This window comes from Nicotiana tabacum, chromosome 7 (genome assembly GCF_000715075.1).
Source record: "Nicotiana tabacum cultivar K326 chromosome 7, ASM71507v2, whole genome shotgun sequence".
NCBI classification, from domain to species: domain Eukaryota; kingdom Viridiplantae; phylum Streptophyta; class Magnoliopsida; order Solanales; family Solanaceae; genus Nicotiana; species Nicotiana tabacum.
Window position 1 is genome coordinate 55,048,928 of NC_134086.1, and position 25,236 is coordinate 55,074,163.

Here is a 25,236-nt window from a genome sequence, read left to right on the forward strand (position 1 = left end):
TTATTCCCCATGTGTCATATTATTCTATAGTCTGTTCATGGGTCTCAGAAAATACGTATGCTGAAAAAAGTTTACTTCATGAGATTATTCAAAGACACAATGGTCTTATGACATTTCGAAATATTTTATTGACGTACTTCTCATGCATTGCATTCACATATAAATGTACGTTGACCCATGACCAGATGGCATTATATACGCGTATATATGTATATAAGATATGGGAAAAGTTTATGGCGTTATATACATACCACCACCTGATCAGCTGGTATACGTTGATGATTTTGCCCATAGTGGCCGAGATGATATGATGGGATTCCCTTAGAGGCTTTATGATGTTATGAAACATGTACCTGTGCACGACATGACATTCATACGCATATGCATGACAATATAATTATTTCATGATTTATAGAGTTATCCAAACTTACGGATTGAGTCATTTACGCTATATCTCTTCCATGTATGTTAAGTACTTATATATATGCCTTACATACTCAGTACATTATTCGTACTGATGTCCCTTTTGCTGGGGGACGCTACGTTTCATGCACATAGGTATCGATAGATAGGTTGAGAGCTCTCTAAGTAGTCTATCAGGTCAGCAAAAGATGTTGGTGCTTTATTTGCTTCAGAGTTACTTGTTTGGTTAGTATTATTTAGACGTGTATTGTTTGGTATGGCGGGACACTGTCCCAACCTTTATGAAAATTATGTATTCTTAGAGGCTAGTAGACAAATGTTATGTACGTAAAATATTGTATGACCTTGTCGGTCTATGTTCAGTATACGAGTTGTTATTTTGGTCTTATAGGCCCGTATGTCTTATGTATAAGTTCGTATCACATGTTGTGTTCTACTTATCTCACGGTAGCCTTCCGATTCAGTTATGTATTATAGTATGACATGAAAATATACTTTATGCTGGTACTCGATTGAGTAAGGTACCGGGTGCCCATCGCGGCCTCTCGGTTTGGGTCGTGACAGTACCCCCTTTTTAGTGAAAGAAAATTGATTGTATTTCCAGTCCTATCCTTTGAGTAGCCGCTGTTCATGTGTCATACTCAGTTGCTTCATATTTCACTACCATCATTGAACTCCCACCATGTTCGTTTTGTTCTTCAGATTCGCTAGAAGAGTCTTCCCATGCAGCAAGAGCTTGCTCTACAACATTTTCAGTATCATTTTTCCTCTTGAAGCATTTGTTAGGAACCCGATTCCTCTTAGCTGCTTTGTCAAAGTTGTTATTATACTGATCTTGCTTTAAGAGGGGGCAATCCTTGATGAAGTGTCCTGGCTTGCCACATTTATGACAGAGGTCATAATTTCTTAGCTTTCTAGAGCTTCCCTTTTTTGGAATGCCTCTATTCCTGCGATCTATCTTCTGGAACCTTTTTGTCAAGTAAGCCATGTCCCCATCTCCACTTGAGTCATTGCTATCCGTTTTAAGGACCAGGTTCTTCTCCCTCTTGGGCTCTCTTCTTTCATTATCCTTCTTTTTCTTCATTTCATATGCTTTCAAGTTTCTAACAAGTTCATCCATGGTCAGTGTCTGCAAGTCCTTAGCCTCTATAATGGCGTTAACTTTGCTTTCCCAAGAACTGGGCAGTACACTAAGGATTTTTCTGACAAGCTTGTTTCTTGGAATACTTTCACCAAGAGAGTGAAGCTTATTGATGATGGAGGTGAATCGAGTATGCATATCTTGGATGGATTCATCATCTTTCATTCTAAAGAGCTCATATTCTGTTGTGAGGATATCAATCTTGAATTGCTTCACCTGAGTTGTTCCCTCGTGAGCTATCTGAAGAGCCTCCCAAATCTCTTTTGCTGATTGACAAGCTGAAATCCTATTATATTCATCAGGGCCAATGCCACACAAAAAAATTTTCTTTACACAAAAATTCTTTTATATGGCCTGTCTATCAGCGTCATTGAATTACTTCCTCGTCTTGGGAATGCCTACAGTTGGGTCTCCATGGTTCTTTGTAGGGACAAAGGGTCTGTCAGATACTACATCCCATAACTCAGTATTTTCAGCCATGATGAAGTCATGCATCCTAGTTTTCCACCACCTATAGTATTGACCATTGAACCTAGGAGGTCTATACGTAGACTGACCTTCTTCGAAGTTTGGAGGAGCAGCTATGAGGATCCTTTCTAGGTGTTAACCAGATAGAAAGAACTCACTCTGATACCAATTTATAGAATATAAGGGTCCATCAAACTCTATAGAGAATCAGGTTCTCTATCAGGTCCAACAGTACACACACACAGCAGTAATTAAAAAACAAGAGGAATTTTACATGAAAAATTCCTAGCTCAACAGGATTAAAAACCATGACCTACCCTTGTAGGATTTCAACTTCATTACTGAGCAACTTTCAGATTACAATCTATGCAACCTAGGAATTAAACTCTTAATCCTTCACTAACTTGTAATACTCTATTACAAGCCCCTTTGGAATAAACTCTATTACAAAGACTTTACAATATGACTAACTCTAGCCAAGACTCAAACACACTAGTTTAAGGTTTACAATGGTTTTCCTATAAAATGCTTCTAAATAAGCTAGATAGGAATTACAATTTAAAGAACTATTACAAAGCCACAACTCAATTAAGGACATACAATATATTGATGTGGGAACTAGTCTGTAGTTGCTTTGTTCTTTGTTCTTGAAACACTTGAAACTTGCTTGCTAAATGGTCACGTGAGTGAGCTTGAGTAAATCTCTAAGTATTCAAATATTTTGTTTTACCTCCCTTGAATGCACATATATATGTGTGACATCACTTACAATGATGTAAGCAAGGTAGGTAAAAACGTCTTCCCTATAAAGTTGATTGCAGCGTTGTTCTGCACTGTAGCGTGTGCAGGCAACAACTTTCCAACTAGAAAGTTGACTTCGTACAGTCTCCTAGGGAACATGTAGGGACCTATTCCCTCAGTTGTTCCTTCACTTCTGAATTGTTGAATTATATTCCATGTTGAATCCCAACCTGGAACCTTGTGATCTTGAGGTCTTGTAAATGTGTAATAGGTTCCTTATCATGTTCTGGATAGTAAGTTTGTTAGATCATCAAAATAAAAAGTAAAGTATAGAACTTGTAACCTATCACTCGCAATTGCAAACAAGACATCACAATTGTGACATTTGTAGCTAGGTAAAAGAGGAGAAAAATAGGACTTAGCTCATTTTACACCATTTCTCAACCCTAAACACTCTAGAGGAGATTTTCCAAGAGATTCTTCTTCCCAAATGCATTGGTAATAACTTTAATACATTGTTTTTCAATTCCCCATTACTTTTCATGAGATTTTAACATCAAATCTAAGATTTACATGATAGAAATTAGGGATTTGCATAGAAGTTGGAGATTTTATAAAATTGAGATTTAAACCTCGAATTGGAGTCGGATTGCGAAACAAATCACATTACTAGGTCAAAGTTGAATGGATAATTGAGTTTTGGTCTGAACCTCGAGTTTTGACCAAGTGGGGCCGGGTTGACTTTTGTTGACTTTTTAAAAAATGATCAAATTTTAACCTCTTTCATTAATGGTAGTTTCTAAAGCTTATTTTGAATCATTTGATCTATAATTTGCTAGATTTGGTTGGTTTAGAGGCTTGTTCAAATGTCCTGGCCATGGTTGGTTAATTGCTTTGATTCGCGTAGTAAGGTAAGTGTTAGGTCTAACTTTGATTTGAGGGAATTAGGAATTCTTGAACTATGTGTTATGTGAATTATGTGGGGAAATGGCGTATATTTGAGGAGATGAGTGTATATATGCCGTCAAGGGATCTAGCATGTGGAATTTAGATATTCATTTCCATGTCTTTGTTTATTTCATGATATATCTTGCTTCATGCCTTAATTGTTACATGCCTTTATTCGACTTCTATGCCATAATTGTTACTTGTCATTTAATTATTCCTTTTCCATAATTTCTCTATTCCTCCATGACTCCATGCTTATTAGCTACTTGTTTCAACTTGCTTTAATTGCATACCTTATTTGTCACATGATTTACTTGTCTCTATTGATTTGTACTATTTGTTGCATTCTATAATGTGGTTTCACTTGCTTGAGTTGTTTAGTTGTTAGATATCAATGAATTGATAAGGTTGAGACTTTGAGTTGTTCGGGAATCTTTGATTATTCTATGGTTCTTATTTCCTTGTACATTTACCCTCTTGTTGTAGAAATTCTTGTAAATTTGGTTGTTGAATTTTTTATGTTGATGATTGAAATTGTTTGGGGAGTGGGTTGCATGCTGCAACAAAAATTAAAAAGAAACAAACCGAAATGGTGGAATAAGAACAAATTATGATATGGACAGATGATGATATGGTGGGATCAGGCTGCACGCCATAATGGATTACATATATGGTACTTGTTTGTGATTGTTGTATGAGCCTCGCCATTGTGATATGAGACTCCGAGACTTGTTATTCTATTCTGGGATCTCTGGTAGTTGAATCTCGTGTTTGTTTTCATGAGTTAACTGCTTTACTTTCATTTCTTGTTTTTCCTGTTATTATTATTGCGTACAGGTTATTATAAGTGGTCTGCCTTAGCCTCGTCATTACTTCGTCGAGGTTAGGCTCGTCACTTACTAAGTACATAGGGTTGGTTTTACTCATACATTCTGCATATTAGGTTAGGTTCGTCACTTACAAATATCGGAGTTAATCCTAGTAGCGCATAGTGAGACTACCCGGATCCAGCTTCGTGTGGAGACTTGAGGCATAGATGCACGACGTCCGCATTCCTAAAGTCCCCTTCTATTTAGTCATTGTTGTTTATTTAGATTTAAACAGTTTTATTTATTTAGACTATTATCTGTAGCACTCTAGACGCTCATGTATTTGTGACTATAATTTTTGGGATTGTATTTAGATTACGTTGTTCAGTATTATATCACCCTATTTTAGATTATTCGATTGTTATTGTTAACATTCTGATTTGAATTGTTAAAACTGGTTAAAAATTGAGTTAACATTGGCTTGCCTAGCAAGTGAAATTTTAGGCATTATCACGGCCCTGAGGGTGGGATTTTGGGTCATGTAAAGTTGGTATTAGAGCACTAGATTTTCGATGTCTCATGAGTCATGAGCAAGCTTGGTAGAGTCTGGAGGATCGGTAAGGAGGCGCGTGTACTTATCTTCTAGAGGCTACAAGGCTTTCGAAAAAAATTCACTTCTTCCTTTCTCTAGCATGCGGCTTATTTCCATTATTAAAGTTTGAACCATTCTACTTTTCTTCTCTTGTAGATGGTAAAAAATCGCACAGTGTCTACAATCGGGAAGGGGCCAGATCCCCCTGTTGCAGCCACTACCAGGGTGGAGGCTGGGGCCGAGGCAGAGCTCAGCCTTGAGCACGAGTAGCTACACCAATTGTGGAGCCTCATATTGATCATTAGGAGGAGGTCGCAGTTCAGACCGCACCAGTTGTTGATGGTCAATTTTTACCCTCCCTTTTAAAATTAATTTATTCACACTTAATAATTTTCATTAAATGCTTTAAGGGTATTTTTTTAGTAATGAATATCTACTTTTTATAAATTAATTAAGTATTAGTTTCAAAATTAATTACATAGTACTAATATTGTGCAATTATAAATATATTCCTGATTATAAAATAACTTTTGTATGTACATTACATAGGATTTATAACTTGATAAAATTATTCCTTAATTTCCAAAGAATTAGGCTACTCTAATAATATTTTGAAATTTGTGTTACCATTTTAAATATGTGTCATTTATAGATAATTAAAATAATTAGTAACATATAGTAATTATAATTTTACCCATATTTTATTGAAATTTCCAAGTTTATTTAAATTGATTTTAAAAGGGTTAAGACTGAAAGGCTACATATAACGACCCGACCGGTCGTTTCGAGAGTTGTAGCCTCGTTCCACCATTTTTAGTTTCTTTTGTGTTCCATAGCTGTATTATGACTTGCCGAGTTAGTTGGTCCAGGGCCGGAGTGATTTCAGAATGAATTGAGATACTTAGTCTCTTAATTGGAAGCTTAAGTTGAAAAAATTTACCGGATGTTGACTTAAGTATAAACGACCTCGGATTTGAATTTTGAAGGTTTTGGCAGCTCCATTAGGTAATTTGAACTTAGGAGCGCATCCGTATTGTGTTTTGGAGGTCCGTAGTAGAATTAGGCTTGAAATGGCGAAGGTTGGAATTTTAGAAAGTTTGACCAGGAGTGAACTTTTTAAGGTCGGATTGAATTTTCGGAAGTTGGAGCAAGTTCTTAGTGTCATTTATGACTTGTGTGCAAAATTTGTGGTCAATCGAACGTGATTTGATAGGTTTTGACCTCGTTTGTAGAATTTTGAAATTTCAAAGTTCATTAGGCTTGAATCCGTGTGTAATTCAAGTTTTTGATGTTGCTTGAGGTGGTTTGAGGATTCGACTAAGTTTGTAAGATATTTTGGGACTTGTTGGTATGTTTGGTTGAGGTCCTGAGAGCTTCGGGTGAGTTTCGGGTGGTTAACAGATCATTTTTGGCCTTTGAGTGATAGCTGATATCTGCTGCTGTGTTTTTTTGGTTTCCTCCTACGCATTCACGAGAGAAGCCTCGTGTTCGCGAAGAGTGTTTGTGAGATGGGGAGATTTTTGTTCTACGCGTTTACGAAGGAGAGGACGCAAACTCAAAGGTATGGCTATGTGAGCATCACGAACGCGTGAGTGGTGTCATGGTCGCGAAGAGGAGTGAGGTAGCTGGGGACCCCCCAGGTCATTGGTCTACGCATTCGCGAGGTAAGGGTCGTGTTCGCTAAGGCCAGAGTTTGTAAAGCTACGCGAAGCATTGGTCACGTTTGCGAAGAGTAAAGCTGAGGGGCAATCTAAGTTGGTCTATGCAAACGTGAGAGGACGGTCACGTCTGTGAAGAAGGAAATCTGGGCAGACCATATTAATTTCAAAAACGAGGGTTTGAACCCATTTTTCATATTTTTGAGTTAGAGACCACAAATTTTGGCAATTCTTGAAGGGATTTTAGTGATGTTGATTGGGAGAAGTAATTCTTACTTGGTTTTGGTTAAATCCCATGATTACATCTTTAATTTTATCATGTAATTTGTGATTTGGGGTGAGAAATTTGGGAAAAAAGGAAGAACTCTTAAGTTAGGATTTTGAGGTTTTGAATGGGGTTTTATTTTCGGATTTGAGTAAATTTGGTATGGTTAGACACGTGAGTAAATGAGCTTTTGCGTTTTGTGACTTTTTGTAAGATTTCGGGACGTGGGCCCAGGGGCCGATTTCGGATTTTTTGGCTATAATGTGGTACTTTTTGTGGAATTGATCCCTTTAGCCTATATTGAATGTATTTTTACTACTTGAGGCTAGATTCGGGATGTTTGTATAACGATATGAGAGGCAAACACATTTTGGAGTAGAGATTTGCTCGGTTTGAGGTAAGTAATGCTTTAAACTTGGTTCTAAGGGTTCGAAACCCCGTATTATGAGTTATATGAATGGTATTGAGGTGACTCACATGCCAAGTGACGGGCGTGCACCGTGAGAATTGTGACATGGTTGATTCCATGGAAATATATAGTGACTCTATCTTGTTGATATCCGTGTTTTCATTATGTGATAAAGTAATTGAGCTGTCAATCATGCTAGATATCATGTTTAGGCTTTATGAATGTACTGTTGGGACCCATATTGGTCGTTTCTTGTTGTCATCTCACTGATTTCATTGATATTTCGTACTTAATCAAGCATTTCATATCATATATCAGTCTCAGTTGTTATTTGTTGATACATCATATCATTGTTTTGGGCAGGTTTTCATGATATTGTGAGCCTGTGAGTGAGACTGGAGAGATTGATGACTGAGTGAGGCCGAGAGCCTGATTATGAGTGACTTGGGATCGGGCTGTACGCCGCGACAGTTTTGTTGATTTGTGATAGTTCTTGTGCTATAGGAGCCCCTCTGTCGTCTGTATACACCCTAGGTGTGGTTGATATTATTGAAGGGTGGATCTTCCCTGGACATGGATCTTGTCCGAAGTACTTGATACCTGGAGATGGATCTTCTCCACAAGGCTGGATTGGACTTCCTCGATACTGGGTGACTTATAGTCGGTGATGTATATGTTCCATGATGGATCTTCTCTGAGTCATATTGGCCATATATAGTACCGAGTGGTTGAGCATTTGAGAGTGTGCGCACATGAAGCTGACAACATGGTGCATCACATACAACATGTGTATTTGCATGTAGAGATAGCAGAGTTATATTCTTTATACTATTCGGATCTACTTAATTTTACTGTTTAGAGCTGCCTATTTAATTTGAAAGCATTCCTACATTTCTGCATAGTTATTTCTATTTTATCTGTACCGATTGAGTTCATCACTATCTTTCAGTCCAAAGTTTGGACTTGTTACTTATTGAGTTGGATGTACTCACCTTACTCCGTGCACCTCATGTGCAGATTTAGACGTTTCTGGTCACGGTGGCGGTTGCTGATTAAGGCTGCAGAGTTCGGAGACTGTCAAGGTAGCTGCACGGTGTTCACAGGCCTTGACACTCCTTCTTTATCATTAGTTGTATTTTCAGATTATTTCTCTAAACACTGTAGTGGACTGTATTCCGATTTAGACGCTCATATACTCAGTGACACCCCGATTTTGGGTTGGATTGTATTGTATTTGGGTTTTATTCTATTTTCAAAAAGGTTTCTTTAATGTTAATTGCTTCCTTTTTATTTTCAACGTTTTTCTGATGTGATGAGTTGTTAAGTAGAGGCTGGCCTAGTTCCTCGATAGGCGCCATCACGATGGTTGATTTTAGGTCGTGACGAGTTGGTATCAGAGCCTAGGTTACATAAGTCTCACGAGTCATGAGCGGTTTTAGTATAGTCTTGCGGATCGGTATGGAGACATCTGTACTTATCTTTGAGAGGCTGCAAATCCCTTAGGAAACTTCATATTCTTGAATTCTTGTCGTACGAATCTGTTGATTCTGGTAACTAAGCTTCTGTTATTGTATTCTCTCATAACTGGTGAGGACACGTACTACTAGGTAGGACGGACAACCGCCAGTACCACCAGCCAGGGTCGCGAGAGGATAATGTCATGGTAGAGGTCGTGGTAGCCGGGGAAGCACTAACAGATCCACCAATTGCCCCAATTCAGGATTAGGTCCTAGTTGTGGATGCACCAACAGGACCAGCTCAGGCACCAGTTGTGCCCATTGTGATTCTAGGCCTTTAGGAGGCCTTGGCTTGGATTTTGACCATGTGCACTAGTCTTGCTCAGGCAGTCTCTGTTTCGACCGCAACAGCCACTTCTTAGGCCGGAGATGCAATTAGACTCCCGCTGCCCGTACACCCGAGCAAGTAATGCAGGAACTCCAAACACTAGGGGCACTACCAGTCCAAACAGTGGCAGCTGCTCAGGCCAATGTGGTTCTTGCTATGACTGATGATGAGCAGCGGAGACTAGACAAGATTGGCAGACTTCAGCCTCCATCCTTCAGCAGGGCAGAGTCGAAGGATTCCCAGGGTTTCTTTGAAAAATGTCAGAGGATCCTCTGTACAACAGGTATTCTGGAGACCAGTAGGGTCTCGTTCACTACTTTTCAATTTACTGGAGCTGCCTTTACCTGGTGGGAGGCTTAGAAGAGGCGTCGGTCGATTGGTGCAGCGCCACTTACGTGGCATGAGTTCTCTGTTCTCTTCTTTGAGAAATATGTGTCGCAGTCTCGTAGAGAAGAGCTACGCAGATAGTTTGAGAGGTAAGGATGATATGACTGTGACGTAGTACGAGATGAGGTTTTCTGAGTTAACCCGTCATGCGTTAGCTACTTCCCACTTATAGGGAGAGGATTATGAGGTTCATTGATGGCCTCACATTTCAACTGTGGGTGCTTATGACTAGAGAGAGGGTGTTTGGTGCTACTTTTAATGAGGTTTTTTACATTGCTCGGGATATAGAGTCAGTCCGTAGCCAGGAACGGGTTTAGAAGGAGGCCAAGAGACCTCGTGGATCAAGTAGTTTTGGTGCTGATCCTTTTGGAGGTCAGTTTCACCACGGCAGGAGTCGAACCTATTGGGATGCTCATATGTCTCATCCAGTTCACCGTGGTGTACCATATGGCCATGGTTCTCACAGTTCTTAGTAGGGTCAATCATCTATCAGTGCCCTTCCAACTCAGAGTTCGTCTCATGCACCATCAGCTCAAGGTTCATCTATGTCGGGTCCTTCTAGCGGTTATCTAGGTGCTCAGGGCTCCCTTCAGTCCCCACCGCCATTTGCAGTGATAGGTTGCTTTGAGTGTGGAGATTTGGGTCATATTAAGAGGCATTGTCCCCTCCCCCCCTTTCGGGATGTTTATCTCAGCAGAGGGGTTAGCGTTCGACTTCAGCACCAGTTACTTCACCACCCGCCCAGCTAACTCGAGGCCTAGCTCAATCAACTAGGGGTTGCCCTAGAGAGGAGGCCAATTAGGTGGAGGTCAAGCCCATTTCTACTCACTCCCTGCCATAGCAGATGTTATTTCTTCAGACACAATAATCACAAGTATTGTCTCAGTATGTCACCGAGATGCTTCTGTATTATTTGACCCTGGTTCTACCTATTCATATGTATCATCGTATTTTACTCATTATCTAGATATGCCCCGTGAGCCTTTAGTTTCATCTGTCCATTTATCTACTCCGGTGAGTGATACTATTATTGTGGACCGTGTGTATCTTCGTGTGTAGTGACTATTGGGATTAGAGACTATAGTTGATCTTTTGCTGCTTAGTATGGTCGCTTTATACGTGATATTTGGTATGGATTGGTTGTCTTCATGTCATGCTATTTTGGACTGTCACACTAAGACTGTGACACTAGTGATGCCGGGGTTGCCACAGATTGAGTGGCGAGATTCTTTAGATTATGTCCCCAGTAGAGTGATTTCATACTTGAAGGCCCAACGCATGGTTGCAAAGGGTTGTTTATCTTATTTGGCCTTTGTGAGGGATGTCGATTGAAATCCCTACTATTGATTCTGTTCCGGTGGTGTGAGATTTTCCGAATGTGTTTCCCACAGAGATATTGACTTTGACGTTGACTTGGTGCCGAGCACTCAACCCATTTCTATTCCTCTATACCGTATGGCACCGGCTGAGTTGAAGGAGCACCTTCAGGAACTCCTTGAGAAAGGTTTATTAGACCTAGTGTGTCACCTTAAGGTGCACCGCTTCTGTTTATGAAGAAAAAAGATGGATCTATGAAGAAGTGCATTGATTATAGGCAGTTAAGCAAAATCACAATCAATAACAAGTATCCTTTGCTATGTATTGATGATATATTTGACAGCTTCAGGGAGCAAGGGTGTTCTCCAAGATTGAATTGAGGTCAGAGTATCACCAGTTGAAGATTCGAGACTCAGATATTCTTAAGACAACTTTTAAGACCCACTATGGTCATTATAAGTTCCTTGTGATATCTTTTGCGCTGACCAATGCCCCAGCAGTGTTCATGCATTTGATGAACATCGTATTTCAGCCTTATCTCGACTCGTTTGTTATTGCATTCATTGATGATATCATAGTGTACTCTCGTAGCCAGGAAGAGCGTGCCCAGCATTTGCGAATTGTGTTGCAGCGGTTGAGGGAGGAGAAGCTTTATGCTAAGATCTACAAGTGGGAGTTTTGGCTCAATTCAGTGGCGTTCTTGGGGCATGTGGTGTCCAGTGGGGGTATTTAGGTAGACCCAAAGAAGATAGAGGCAATTCAGAGTTGGTCCGTCCTCAGCTACAGAGATTTGGAGCTTTTTTGGTTTGGCTAGTTTTTACTGTCGGTTCGTGCAGGGTTTCTCATCTATTGCATCGCCCTTGACCAAATTGACCCAAAAGGGTGCTCCTTTCAAGTTGTCGAATGAGTATGAGGCGAACATTCAGAAGCTCAAGACTGTTTTGACCACAACTCCAGTTCTAGTTCTACCATCAGCTTCTGGTTATTATATAGTATATTATGATGCTTCCCGGACCGGTATTGGGTGTGTTTTGATACAGGAGAGTAGAGTCATTGCTCATGTTTTGCGCTAGTTGAAGCCCCATGAGAAGAACTACCAAGAAAAAGGCTTTTTACCGACCAACAATTGGAGACGAGTTAAAAACCTGGTCCTTAAAAGTGTACTTATAAAGGCGAGTTTCTTATCTGGTCTCTAAATCTCAATTTAATTACGAAGAAAATAAAGCTGTCCCCTATAACATAAACATCCGGTCCCTAATTCTCTTAAATGTAGCGGGAGAAGGCGTCGGTACCAAATTTTTCGTGCAAAAGAAACAAATAAATAAATACTAGTCTCTATTTCACGTGCCTCGCACGTGTAGCCCTAACTATTTATTTAAGTCAATAAGCACGTATATTTCGAGTTAAATATTGTAAATATTTTAATTTGGATACTTGTGTTAGAGTGTTCTTATAGATTTTGAGTATGTAATATTGAGTACGTAAATATGAAAATTGGATTGTATCTAAATTTCTTTTTCACATTCATATTTTTAGAATAATATACTTGTTTTGATCCATTTTATATTGCACATTTTTTAGTTCGTTACAAAAAAAAAGAACGGCATATTTTATATTTAAAAATATTTAATTATAAACTTATTGTTTTACTCTTAATGAGATGATTTACAATGCAAAAATATCTATAATTTTAACTTTCTTAAAATATATACCCAGTTAACCCCACCAGCAGGTGACGTTTGATTTTTAAAAAAGGAGAGTGTACTCCAATTACTTCGCCTATATAATTCTTATCTTACGATGAACAAAGCATACTTACAACTAAAAATTCTCTCTTTTTTTGGCTTGGTTCAAATTTCCTTGAATTCAACTTAGCCTCTGTGTTTTGCAATGAAAGTCTCTCACTGGAATCAAAAGTTTGTTCACATACCACAAATTAAACCTTTAAAAAAAAACTAAACCTTAATAAAGATAAGATGACTATAATAAGGAGTATTGGATTCGAAACAATAACTATTGTTTTAATTGAGTAAGACTATTAATTATCATGATTTTATTATAATGAAATTCAATTTTTGTTTCCTACAGTAATTATTATACCACGTAAGATGGTCGAAGCAAATGCCGACCAACATATGTTAATTCTATTTGGACTCTAATTAACGAAATATACCTTTTAAATGTTAAGGGATATTGAGGGGCATAAAAGTACGTTAATATTTTAAGGATATTTTTGTCACATAACATTTAGTATAAATTATTCGTGCTTTTATAATAATATAGAATAGATATAGATAGATAGATACAGATATAGATAGATAGATAGATAGATATATAGATATAGATATAGACTCTCCTGTTTCTAAATTGGATTTGGACAATATAATATGTTTTTCAATTAAATTTGTAATAAATATTTTTAAAGAAGTATATCCTAAAAGTAATAGGATTACAAGACAAATATCTATGCCCGAAAATAATTATATTAATAGAATTCGTAAAGGTGTAGGATTTAATCCATTGGATACTATTTTGTCTAATGAATTGATTGGCTAGTGCTTGCCGCATTAGAGTTCAGCAAAAGAACAATAACTACCATTACCGTCATGTCAGTTGAGATCAATTCTCACTTTTCTAATGTTCGAAGCTTGAGTAACTTTTTTTTTAAAGGCAACTTGAGTAACTTAACAATCGCAATAATTTGCCCACGTGAAACCTCTCATGTAGGATTCCTAACGTAGTATTATGTCTTAAAATTAATAGAATTAAGGTTAATGTCTAGAATTTCGATTATGTCCTTTTATTGTGAGTTATCATGCTTAATAATAAAAGGTTATTTTTGTAATCCAATATTTTATTCATGCTTTTATAACAACTAGTTTCTATGAACGTGTGTTGCACATTGATAATGTCACGTAATGATTTAGACAATTATGTATATGAAGGAACATGCAATAAGTTTTATGAGAGAAGAATACAAAAATCATTCAATGCCGGAAAATATTATTACATCGGCATAAGATATGAATTCAAAATGATTGGACAACATCATCTAAACCTGCATAAACGATCAATTTAATTATGTTAGTTAGACAATATAATTATATACTTATAGTATAGAGATATGTATTGTGATGATTCTTACCTAAGACTTCTTTATTGACGATGTTCTTGGTGTATGTTTCCTTCTGACACTTTGATTGTTCCGTCATGACCAGAACTTTTGTTGTGGATCGGATAATGATATTTCTCTTGAAAGTGCAACATATAGTTGTCCGTGCAAGAAAATATATTGCGGCAGATACAATCCTACATTTGTAATTGTTTGCCCTTATGCTTTATTTTTGTCATTGCAAAACACAAGCACACTAAAAATTATTTTCGGACAAATTTAAAAGGATATCTTTATTTTCTAGAAGCGAAAGTTGAATTGTGGGGATGAACACATGCTTGAAAATACATTGAACCATTATAATTTCTGCATGTATGACGTTGTTGTCAAAACCTTCTACATACCATCCTTGTACTATTGAATAAGTCATTTGATGGATCTAAGTTTCTCAGTGTCATGACAGGTGCATTTTTCTTCAAATCAACTTGTGTACAATGGAAGGTCAATATTTAAATTAATAAGTATATCTTCATAAACAAAAAGACGATAAAGAAAGAGTAAAAAGCACATGTTTTCATGTCTCACTTCGATTACAAAGAAAAATACAATAACTTTGAGAAGTTACCGGGTTTTGTTAACTTCTTTCTGCAGTGCCACAGTTTAAAACTTATAGTTATTAAAGAGTTTACAATTGACCTTTAAGTCTAAATCCCAGTGAATGAAGAAAATTATTTTCGCTCAACTACTGGTACCGAAATATGAAAGATTTTAGAGTTTCAGTGCAATAGGAAATAGAGTTCGTATTCGTAGTTCATATTTTATGCTCTAATTCAATTGTTCAATAGGGAATGCATTATAGAGTTCACTTTCGTAGTTTGAATTTATTGAATGCAACAACCATTTTTCAACATTAAAATTTTCAATATATGTGCATTATGCACTCATTTTTAGTACATACAAAATATTAGAGATTATGATTTTATTGAACGGATATGAATTCAAAAGATGTAACAACACCTTTCTGGCTTCTTTCCTCACTTAAAGCTATTACATATAATTCATCTGTGGTTCTTTTGACTTTACTCATTCCCCATCTAATAATGATAGACTATATCATAATTTTTTTTTAATTATTCTACCTTATATGAACTTTATATTTTAAATTGTAGAAAATTTACAATTAGACACTGCAATGAGAAGGTTCAAAAAAATTGCATATTGGAATCAATCAGTACAGAGCGCGAACAAACCTGAAAGTAGGGGTGTACATAGGTCGGGTTGATTCGGATTTTACAATTACCAAACCAAATCAATTGTGTCGGATTATTAAATCTAAAGACCAAACCAAAACCAATAAAACTCGGGTTTTTCACTCTCGATTTTTCTCGGATTTTCGGGTTATTCGAGTTTTTTCGGGGGTTTTTTCCGGTAAAATCTTCGTAAAAAAAACTTATAAATTATGCTCAAAATATTTCTTTAGTCCTAGTAAGATACAAATATATAAAGTATTATACAAAATATGAGATATGTCATGGCATTATCCTAAAATATTCAATAATAAAAACAATAAAATTATATAATATAAATATTGCTAATTAAAAAGTCATAATAAAAATAAGCATAATCTAAGAGTACTAAGTCATGCTAAAATAAGTAGACTAATAAGGAAGTATTAAATACATGACTAAACGCTAAAGAAAAAACAAAAAAAGGTAATGCATTTTTATCTAAATTATTGCAAAACAAAAAATAGATATTCAATACATTCCCGTCCGTAGTATTGAATTAAATGTCTTTTGTTAGCATTAGTATTGATTTAATTTTGGTTTGGGCTTTTGTTAGAACTATTTAATTTACTAATGTTAATGGTTATAAAACTTATTGGAACATTCAAAAGTTCTAAGTCCAACCTTGAAATAATACCTCAAAAAATAAAATTATGAAATCTTTTAAGAAATATTTATAAATTACATCACAATAAGTATATTTATATATAAAATATATCTAAAATTTTTATATATGTAATGTCTCGGCTTGGTTTGGTTTCGGTTTGATTTTCTTTAGTTAAAACCAAATCAAACCAATTATGATCGGGTTTTTTTTTCCCAATACCAAACTAAATCAAACCAACCCATAATTAGATTTTTTTCTCGGTTTGACTCGGATTATCAGGTTGATGCGGTTTGTCAGTTTGCTTTGTACACTCCTACCTGAAAGTATAGTATAAGGGGTAAAGAAAGAACATTATTGAAAATTTTGATGTTGAAAAATGGTTGTTGCATTCATTAACTATAGTATAAGGGGTAAAAAATATTTCCAACTCCTTGTTCACAGATAAATAGTTAGAGTTAGGATCCTTCACGTGGCCATTGAAGATATAATAGCTTTTGTTTTGTTCCAATAAATCTTTCCACTTTTCGACATGTTCATTGAAAAGTACTGTCTAGATCTTTATCCCCTATAAATTTATTCAAATATAATTCGATGTTAAGAAGAAAATAATATAAATAACTAAGAAGTATATGATACAAATATGCAAAAGAATACCTTTTCGTCCACAAATATCAATTGCCGCTGCAAACCCTCACCTAATTTGCTTTTATATTATATTATTGGTCCTTTTTCAATTACCAATACCTTTATTACCCATTCAACATCGGACTTTCTTAGATTATTTATAGGTACAATTTCATTTTGCCAAATCTCATTTCAGTGTCATTCTGAAAACAAATGTAATAACTAAGCAAAAGCTGCAAAACGATATATATCTTCTCTAAAGATAAAATAATTTTATTATTTACTACGGCTGATTCTCTTAATTAAAAAGGAAAAACCTTGATTCACTTAATTAAAAAAGAAAAACATTCTTAATTAGCGGTGGCAATGCTAGTTATAAATAGTAACAAAGAGTTAGAGGTCTAACCAATAGTAACAAAGAGTTAGAAGATCCAGTGATTCTGTGGTATGTTTCTGTTCAGAGGAATCAATACTTAAACTTTATATTAAAATCATTAATTATTTTATTACAAAAGTAAAAACACGCGCATCTTGGAAAAGATCCAAAGGAGCTATAAAATATGCGAATTAGGATTAACGATTAAACAAAATAATAGTTAAGCCAGGTGGAAAAGATCTAAACATAAGCCAAGTGAAAGAAATAATACCTTTGCTGTAGAATTTCGTTATGGATTAATATATTTCTCAAAAAGTTTATGACCGAGAATATAAAATAGTGGCTTCTTTTCTAAAAATGTTTGAGTCCTTTTTCCTAATGGATTTAGATAATATAATAAGTTTTCAAATTATTAAATTAGTAATAGAAATGGATTCCTAGAGGCATTAGTATTAGTTTATGATTCAGACAATATAATTAGAGATTGTCAAATATTAGAAAGTATAACTTGTTCCCAGAAAGGAATTGGTATTAGGTTTAAGGACGTTGGATGTAATATTGAAGTTTCTTTATTTAAAAATATCAAAAAGTTAATAAGCAAAATTTTGTTTTATTTTAAAAGCCCTAAATCATTTCGAAGTCCTAAATATTAAAGTAATTATTATATGACTTAGAATTTTGGTTATGTCCTTTTATTGTTAGTTATTATACTTAATATTATAAGGTTATTTTTGTAAACCGACATTGTACTAATAATATAGATATATATTGGTGAAAAAAAAGAAACAGATAAAATAAATAATTAAATGCTAAAAGCTAAAACGCTTCACATCTCTCAAAATCTAAAAATCCCTTTTCTATAGATTCTAAACCCTAGAAACTCTGAAACACTCTAAAATTCTGCCGCAACTCTTTAAGTTTGAGTTTTCCCTTCTCGTTTGGAAGCTTAGTCCTTGGTTAAGACTGAAGATGCTCGACTTTCTCGGTAAGTTCCCCAATTTCTATAACCATTTTTTCATATTTCAATCTTTTTCGCTTGTTGTACTCTATGTTTAGTTGCTGGGAGAATTAGGACGATTTTTCCCTTTTGCATTTCCACTGAGTTTCCAATTTATTCCGTTTATTTTACAAATAGGTTGGTCGAAACAGTTTCAATTTGATTCAGTTCTTCTTCTGTTCGATTAGTTATTTTGGTTTTGGGATTGTTTTGTATTTTTGTTTTTTGCAAAATCGAAGCTTCAATTCATTTGCATGACTCTTTATCTGTGATTTGAGATGAGTTGCGCTTCAAAGATTCTAAACAACATGATTTGGGGACATTACTTTCTATATGAGAAAAATGTTTGTATTTCTAAATTAAAAATTTGGAGCTTGTGTAGTGCATCTATACATCAATAAGTGGGTTAACTGAAGGTCCTTAGCTTTGTCGACTTATTCAGGGTTAAATTTTCTTGTAATAGAAATAATGAAGTTGCAAATTTAAGATTGCAGTAATCTGTAGTTATTGGCTCATAGTCTTCTTTGTGATATTGGAAGCTAGGAATCAATTTGTACATTTCTCTACTTGACTAGCAATTTTAATTGTATTAATAAAGCTTTGAGCTTCTTGAGTATCTGCGCCATCTTCCTCAGCAAGTTGGGCATGATCTTCAACTTATTCTCAATGTTTAATAACAGGTTAAACACAAAGTGAAAGGAGTTGTAAGTGTCTAGTAATAATGAACCTGACATTTAGCAAATTTTGCATAATCTGTTATGTTTTCATATATATACAAAACTGAAGTCAGTAGTGAATCCCAATTATATATAGAAAATAAAAATATATAGTAACTTCTATATCTGAAAATTTTAAAGATGCAGGCGTTCTGGTTTTGGTTTTAATCTGTTGAGCGGAAATGGAACCGTCACATAAGATGTCTGAGCTATTGTAATGGAAGAAGCTGATTTTCAATCTACATATCCCACAATTTGGAGTTTATCTGTGATATCTCACTATATTAGACGGTCAGATTCAAAACTCTGTATTATCCGTAACCTGATTTTATTAGTTCATAACATTATGTATGATAAAACTCCTCAGGTTCTTTATGATGGGTGAGAGTGAGACTTTCTTGCGAGAAAGCATATTAGCTTTGAGAGCGAGATTCTTTAGTTCTATTTTTCTACTGCTATGATATACTCATTTCGTATTGTGACAATGTTGGGTTTCTGATGAAATATTATTTACCTATTGAAAAGAAAGGTTCATGGCTTTGATATAAATATAACATATGTATGTTTGTTCATTCGTGCATCAGAAATGTGACAATATTACTCGGATGTGCTTGTAAAGTAAAATCCTCCTGGAACATGACCACATATTGTACAAATATGCAGAGGATTAGATGAGCTCATGAAAGAGATATCTGCCTGAGTGAAAACAGAAATTTATTTACAAGAGTGAGTTGCTCTAGTGGTAAGCATCCTCCACTTCCAACCAAGAGGTTGTGAGTTCGAGTCACCCCAAAAGTAAGGTGGGGAGTTCTTGGATGGAGGGATATCGAGGGTCTATCGGAAACATCTCTCTACCCCAGGGTAGGGGTAAGGTTTGCGTACACACTACCCTTCCCAGACCCACTAATGGGATTATACTGGGTTGTTGTTGTTGTTGTTGTTGTTGTTGTTGTATATCTGAAAATTTTATCAAATAATTATTGCGACGACTTAAGTATGAATAAGTAACTAGACTTGATTGTTTGTGTAGGCCTCTTTGATATAATTATCTTTTCTTGATAGCGCGCAAAATTTCTTTTTTTTAATATTGTTTTGCCTAAAATTAATTTATACAGTTCTCAGAACAATCTGTATATTGCAACAGTTATTGGATAGAGGGGGAGCAGAAGAAAGATGAGGTAGTAATCAGATTGTACTATATTTACTGGTTAATGATTACCAATTATCTTCCACTTTTACATGGCCGGATCGTACTACAGTTGTTGGATTTGCTGGTCAAGGTATGATACCTTCACTTGAAAGCACCTTTAAATTTAGTATTGATCGTAAATAGAGTGCTTTATGTGAAAAAATAGAGTTTGCTTTTGGATATATTGTTCTCAGAAATTCGCTCAGATGGTGATTCATTTCTTATGATTCTTGTACCTGCAACAGTTAAATGACTCGGTGTGCTATGTAATTTAAATTACAAGAGTTGAATAGTCTTAGCATCATTTTCAGATGTGTTATTAATTATAGTAATGGTATTCATTTCAGTTGTACATTACAGATGTATAGTCTCAAACTTTGCAATGTTGGCCATTACTACATTCACCAAAGTATCTTCTGCAAATAGAATACAAGGGATGGTAAACTTGCTAAGCTGTAGGCTTAAAAGTTGAGAGTTTGGTGTTTTCTCAAAACAAAATCTGTTAATAATCTATTTGGTTTTGATTACGGAATTGATTTGTACATATGCGTTCACACATATGTATGGTTCTTGTATACGCTTGCACTTAATGAGTTTGAACGTTTTTTCAAGTGGGTTATATCTCTGTTAGATTTGAATTATTTTGACAGAAAATCTATTAAACCTATTTCGCCATGGTAGCATCTCTAATAAGAATCTATTTTATACTTTCTACAGGTTTGAAGACGAGTTTGCAAATCAAGATGCAAGCTTTAAAGCTTCATAGAAGTCAGCAAATTGGTCATCATTTTGTTAAGATATTTAGGCAAAAAAATTTTTTTTGCTCAAATAATGTGAGAACAGTGCTGTGAAGTATGTATCACGGCTATACCTTGTTACTTATGGAATGTTAATACATTTTTTGTAATTAATTACAAGTTATACATATGAAACTAAGGCTTGACTACGAGTTTAATTTTTTCTTTCTGCATTTAAATTATCTATATTGGAATAACATTTTTTTTAAAAATGACAAGAAAAGATCATGTATTTATTTAGGGACCAATATTCGCTTGTCCTAAAAATATTTTAAGGACCGGATCAACCGTCTTAAAAGACCTTCTTAGCACCAATTGATGTATGTTAGGGAGCAGAGGCGTGGTCTCTAAAACGCTTTTAAGGACCAGAAAATATGTAGTCACTAAAACGTTTTAAGGACCGGTATTGGGCTCTCGTCATTATTGACCTTTAGTGCGGAGCCTTTAGGGACGGGTGGCGATCAGATTTTACTGGTCGTTATATTACTATTAGGGACTAGAATTAGACCTTTAGGGACCAAATTTCCCTTCGCTAATGGTAATTTTTTTGTAGTATTCGGAGTTGGCTGATTCATGCATTGAAGATTTTGAGGCACTATTTTTACGGTGTCTTGTGAGGTATTTACTGATCATCGTAGCTTCCAGCACTTGTTCAAACAAAAGGATCTCAATTTGAGGCAGCGGAGATGGTTGGAGCTTCGAAAGGACTATAATATTACTATTCTATATCATCCGAAAAAGGCCAATATGGTGGCTGATGCCTTGAGTAGGAAGACAGTGAGTACGGGTAGTCTTGCATTCATTCCTGTTAGGGAGAGACCTCTTGCATTTAATGTTCAGGCTTTGGCCAATCAGTTCGTGAGTTCGGAGCCCAGTCGTGTTCTAGATTGTGTGGTTTCTCGGTCTTCCTTATTTGATCGCATTAGAGAGCGCCAATATGATGATCTTCATTTGCTTTTCCTCGAAGACAAGGTCCAGCACGATGATTCCAGAGATGTGACTATTGGAGATGATGGGGTATTGAGGATGCAGGGCCAGATATGTGTGCCCAATGTATTTGGGTTACGGGAGTTGATTCTTGAGGAGGCCAACAGATCCTGGTATTCCATCCTTCCGAGCGCCGCAAAGATGTACCAGGACCTGAGGCAGAACTATTGGTGGAGGAGAATGAAGAAGGATATAGTTGGGTTTATAGCTCGGTGTCTCAACTACCAGCGGGTAAAATATGAGCATCAGAGATCGGGTGGATTGCTTAAGAAGATGGAGATTCCAGAGTAGAAGTAGGAGCGAATCACCATGGATTTCGTAGTGGGGTTCCCATGGACTTCGAGGAAGTTCGATGCTATTTGGGTGATTATGGATCGGCTGACCAAGTCCTCGCACTTTATTCTTGTGAATACTCCTTATTCTTCAAACTGGTTGGCTGAGATTTACATCAGAGAGATTGTTCGCATGCATGATGTGCCAGTTTCTATCATTTCAGATAGAGGCACGCAGTTTACATCGTAGTTTTGGAGAGTCGTGCAGCGAGAGTTGGGCACTCAGGTGGAGTTGAGCACAACATTTCACACTCAGACGATCTGGTAGTTCGAGCACACTATTAAGATATTGGAGGACATGGTACGCGCTTGTGTTATTGATTTCAGAGGTTCATTGGACCAGTTTCTGCCGCTTGTGGAGTTTGCTTACAACAACAGTTATCAGTCGAGTATTCAGATGACTCTGTATGAGGCTTTATATGGGAGGCGATGTAGATCTCCAATGGGTTGGTTTGAGCCGAGCGAGGCTAGGCACTTGGGTACTGACTTGTTTCAGGATGCCTTATACAAGGTTAAATTGATTCAGAAGCAGCTTCGCACAACGTAGTCAAGATAAAAGAGTTATGCCGATGAGAAGGTTCGTGATGTGTTTTACATGGTTGGGAAGAAAGTTCTGCTGAACGTTTCACCCATGAAGGGTGTTATGAGGTTCGGAAAGAAGGGCAAATTGAGCCCTCGGTTCATTGGGCCTTTTGAGGTACTTCAGAGGATTGGGGAGGTGGCTTACAAGCTCGATTTTCTACCTAGCTTGTCGAGTGTGCATCCAGTATTTCATGTTTCTATGCTCCGGAAGTATATCGGCGATCTGTCTCATGTTTTGGATTTCAGCAAGGTTCTGCTGGATGGTGATTTGACTTATGATGTGGAGCCGGTGGCTATTTTGGAGCAGCAGCTCCGAAAGTTGAGGTCAAAGGATATAGCTTCAGTGAAAGTGCAGTGGAGAGGTCGGCCCGTGGAGGAGGCTACTTTGGAGACCAAACGGGAGATGTGGAGCAGATATCCACACCTATTTATGGCTCCATGTATGTTTCTAGACTCGTTCGAGGATGAACATTTGCTTAAGAGGGGGGCGATGTAACGACCCGACCGGTCATTTCGAGAGTTGTAGCCTCGTTCCCCCATTTTCCGCTTCTTTTGTGTTCCACAGCTGTATTATGACATATCGAGTTAGTTGGTTGGGGTCCGGAGTGATTTCAGAATGAATTGAGACACATAGTCTCTTAATTGGAAGCTTAAGTTAGAAAAGTTAACTGGATGTTGACTTATGTGTAAACAAGCTCGGATTTGAGTTTTGAGGGTTCCGTTAGTTCCGTTAGGTGATTTTGGACTTAGGACCATGTTCGGATTGTGTTTTGGAGGTCCTTAGTAGTATTAGGCTTGAAATGCAAAAAGTTAGAATTTTGGAAAGTTTGACCGAGAGTGGACTTTTTGATATTGGGGTTGGATTGAATTTTTGGAAGTTGGAGCAAGTTCGTAGTGTCATTTATGACTTTTGTGCAAAATTTGAGGTCAATAGGACGTGATTTGATAGGTTTTGACGTTGTTTGTAGAAATTGGAAATTTCAAAGTTCATTAGGCTTGAACCCCTGTGTAATTCGTGTTTTTTATATTCTTTGAGGTTGTTTGAGGATTCGACTAACTCGTATGATATTTTGGGACTTGTTCATATGTTTGGTTGAGGTCCTGAGGACCTCGGATGAGTTTCAGGTAGTTAACGGACCATTTTTTGCCGTTAAATGATAGCTCATATCTGCCGCTGTGTTTTTCTGGTTTTCTCTTACACGTTCGCGAGAGGAGCCTCGTGTTCGCAAAGAGTGTTTATGAGCTGGGATATTTTTATTCTACGCGATCGCAAAGGAGAGGACACAAACGCGAAGGTTTGGCTGTATGTGCATCGCAAACACGTGAGTGGTATCGCGTTCGTGAAGAGGAGTGAGGCAATTAGAGACCCACCAGGTCCTTGGTCTACGCGTTCGAGAGGTGAGGGTTGCATTTGCGGCGGTCCGTTCGCGAAGAGTAAAGCTGAGGGGCAGTCTAAGTTAGTCTACGCGAATGTGAGAGGACGAATGCGTTCGCGAAGAAGGAAAAGGCAGAAAATATTAATTTCAAAAACGAAGGTTTGAACCCATTTTTCATATTTTGAGCTTGTTCACCGTGAAAATGGTAACAATAATTAAATTTGGAAATGAGACTCTAAAAATATGTGATCTATTTTTATGCTAGTTGTTAGAGCAGTTAATGCTAGGCGTATGAAGTTTAATGACGAAATACAAGTTAAAACGGGGTAGTAATCAAACTGAGGGGCTTGCTATCCGGACTTCGGACTGATCAATGAAAGGCCTAGAGGTCGATACATGGCTCGAGCTTGAGCTATTGGGGGTAACCGGGAAGGGGATAACAGTTAAAATATAATTAAAGAAGGCTCTTTATGGCCAATATCAAGCAATAAATGAAGAACAAGTATGAAAGCAATAAATGGAAAGAGTAGCCTCGAGCGAGTAAGTTAGAGAGAAAAGAGAGAGAGAGATATTATTAATCTTCTGAAGAATGGTTGAGGTGCTAGCAGCCCTTTACAAAGTGGTGAGGATCCCCTTTACATAGGAGGGGAAATCTTGTTATAGTACAACGTATATTAATTATAAAAGCATGGAGATGGGACGTCTAGACGCGACACCTCAATACGGGCTCTGAATAGGCTGACTTTGTCAGACTTAGCCGTGTGCCTTGGGAATTCCCCATTTTTCTCCAGCATCGATCTTCATCGTTTTTGAGTCGGGCCTCGACGAGCCCTGAGGGAGGGAACTCGGCCGCAACTCCACGTCCTCGGGGGCTCAAGACATTCTTCTAAAGTAACTTGATAGCAAGAAATTAGTCTCCGCGTTTCTCAGAATGAAGCGATGGGAAACGACTCTGACACCCGACTCCTCGGGCTTCTCGTGACGACGCCATACTGATGATTCAAACTATGGCACGAGTTTTTGCAATAACCGGGAAATCCCATGGACTTGTGTTTTCAACATCATTCAATGCACTGTCGATTCCCGTTCTCCAAGGTGAAAGTACCGCCGTCAATTTGATTCTTCAGAAATGCAGTAATTGCGTCCGCCGGTCAGTCTTCCAAAGGCCTCGATGATCGCGTCATTATCTCCTATAAATGGGGGATTCTGGCGTTGTTTTTCTATCCAAGTGTCTTCATCTACTCATTTCCCT

At 36.9% G+C, this 25,236-nt stretch overlaps 1 long non-coding RNA gene across 3 annotated transcripts; it reads left to right on the forward strand.

Moving 5' to 3' along the window:
* The first annotated feature begins 17,825 nt into the window (after nucleotides 1-17,825).
* On the forward strand, nucleotides 17,826-20,859 carry LOC107789079 (uncharacterized). 3 transcript variants are annotated; one of them, XR_001648770.2, is made up of 4 exons: nucleotides 17,826-17,993; nucleotides 18,863-19,012; nucleotides 19,866-20,001; nucleotides 20,258-20,603. It is a non-coding gene; the product is annotated as an uncharacterized LOC107789079 (long non-coding RNA). The 3 variants fall into 3 exon arrangements; XR_001648768.2 differs by lacking the exon at nucleotides 20,258-20,603 and adding an exon at nucleotides 20,628-20,859 and having other exon boundaries at nucleotides 17,827-17,993; XR_001648769.2 differs by lacking the exon at nucleotides 20,258-20,603 and adding an exon at nucleotides 20,628-20,859 and having other exon boundaries at nucleotides 17,827-17,993; nucleotides 18,869-19,012.
* The last annotated feature ends 4,377 nt before the right edge of the window (nucleotides 20,860-25,236 follow it).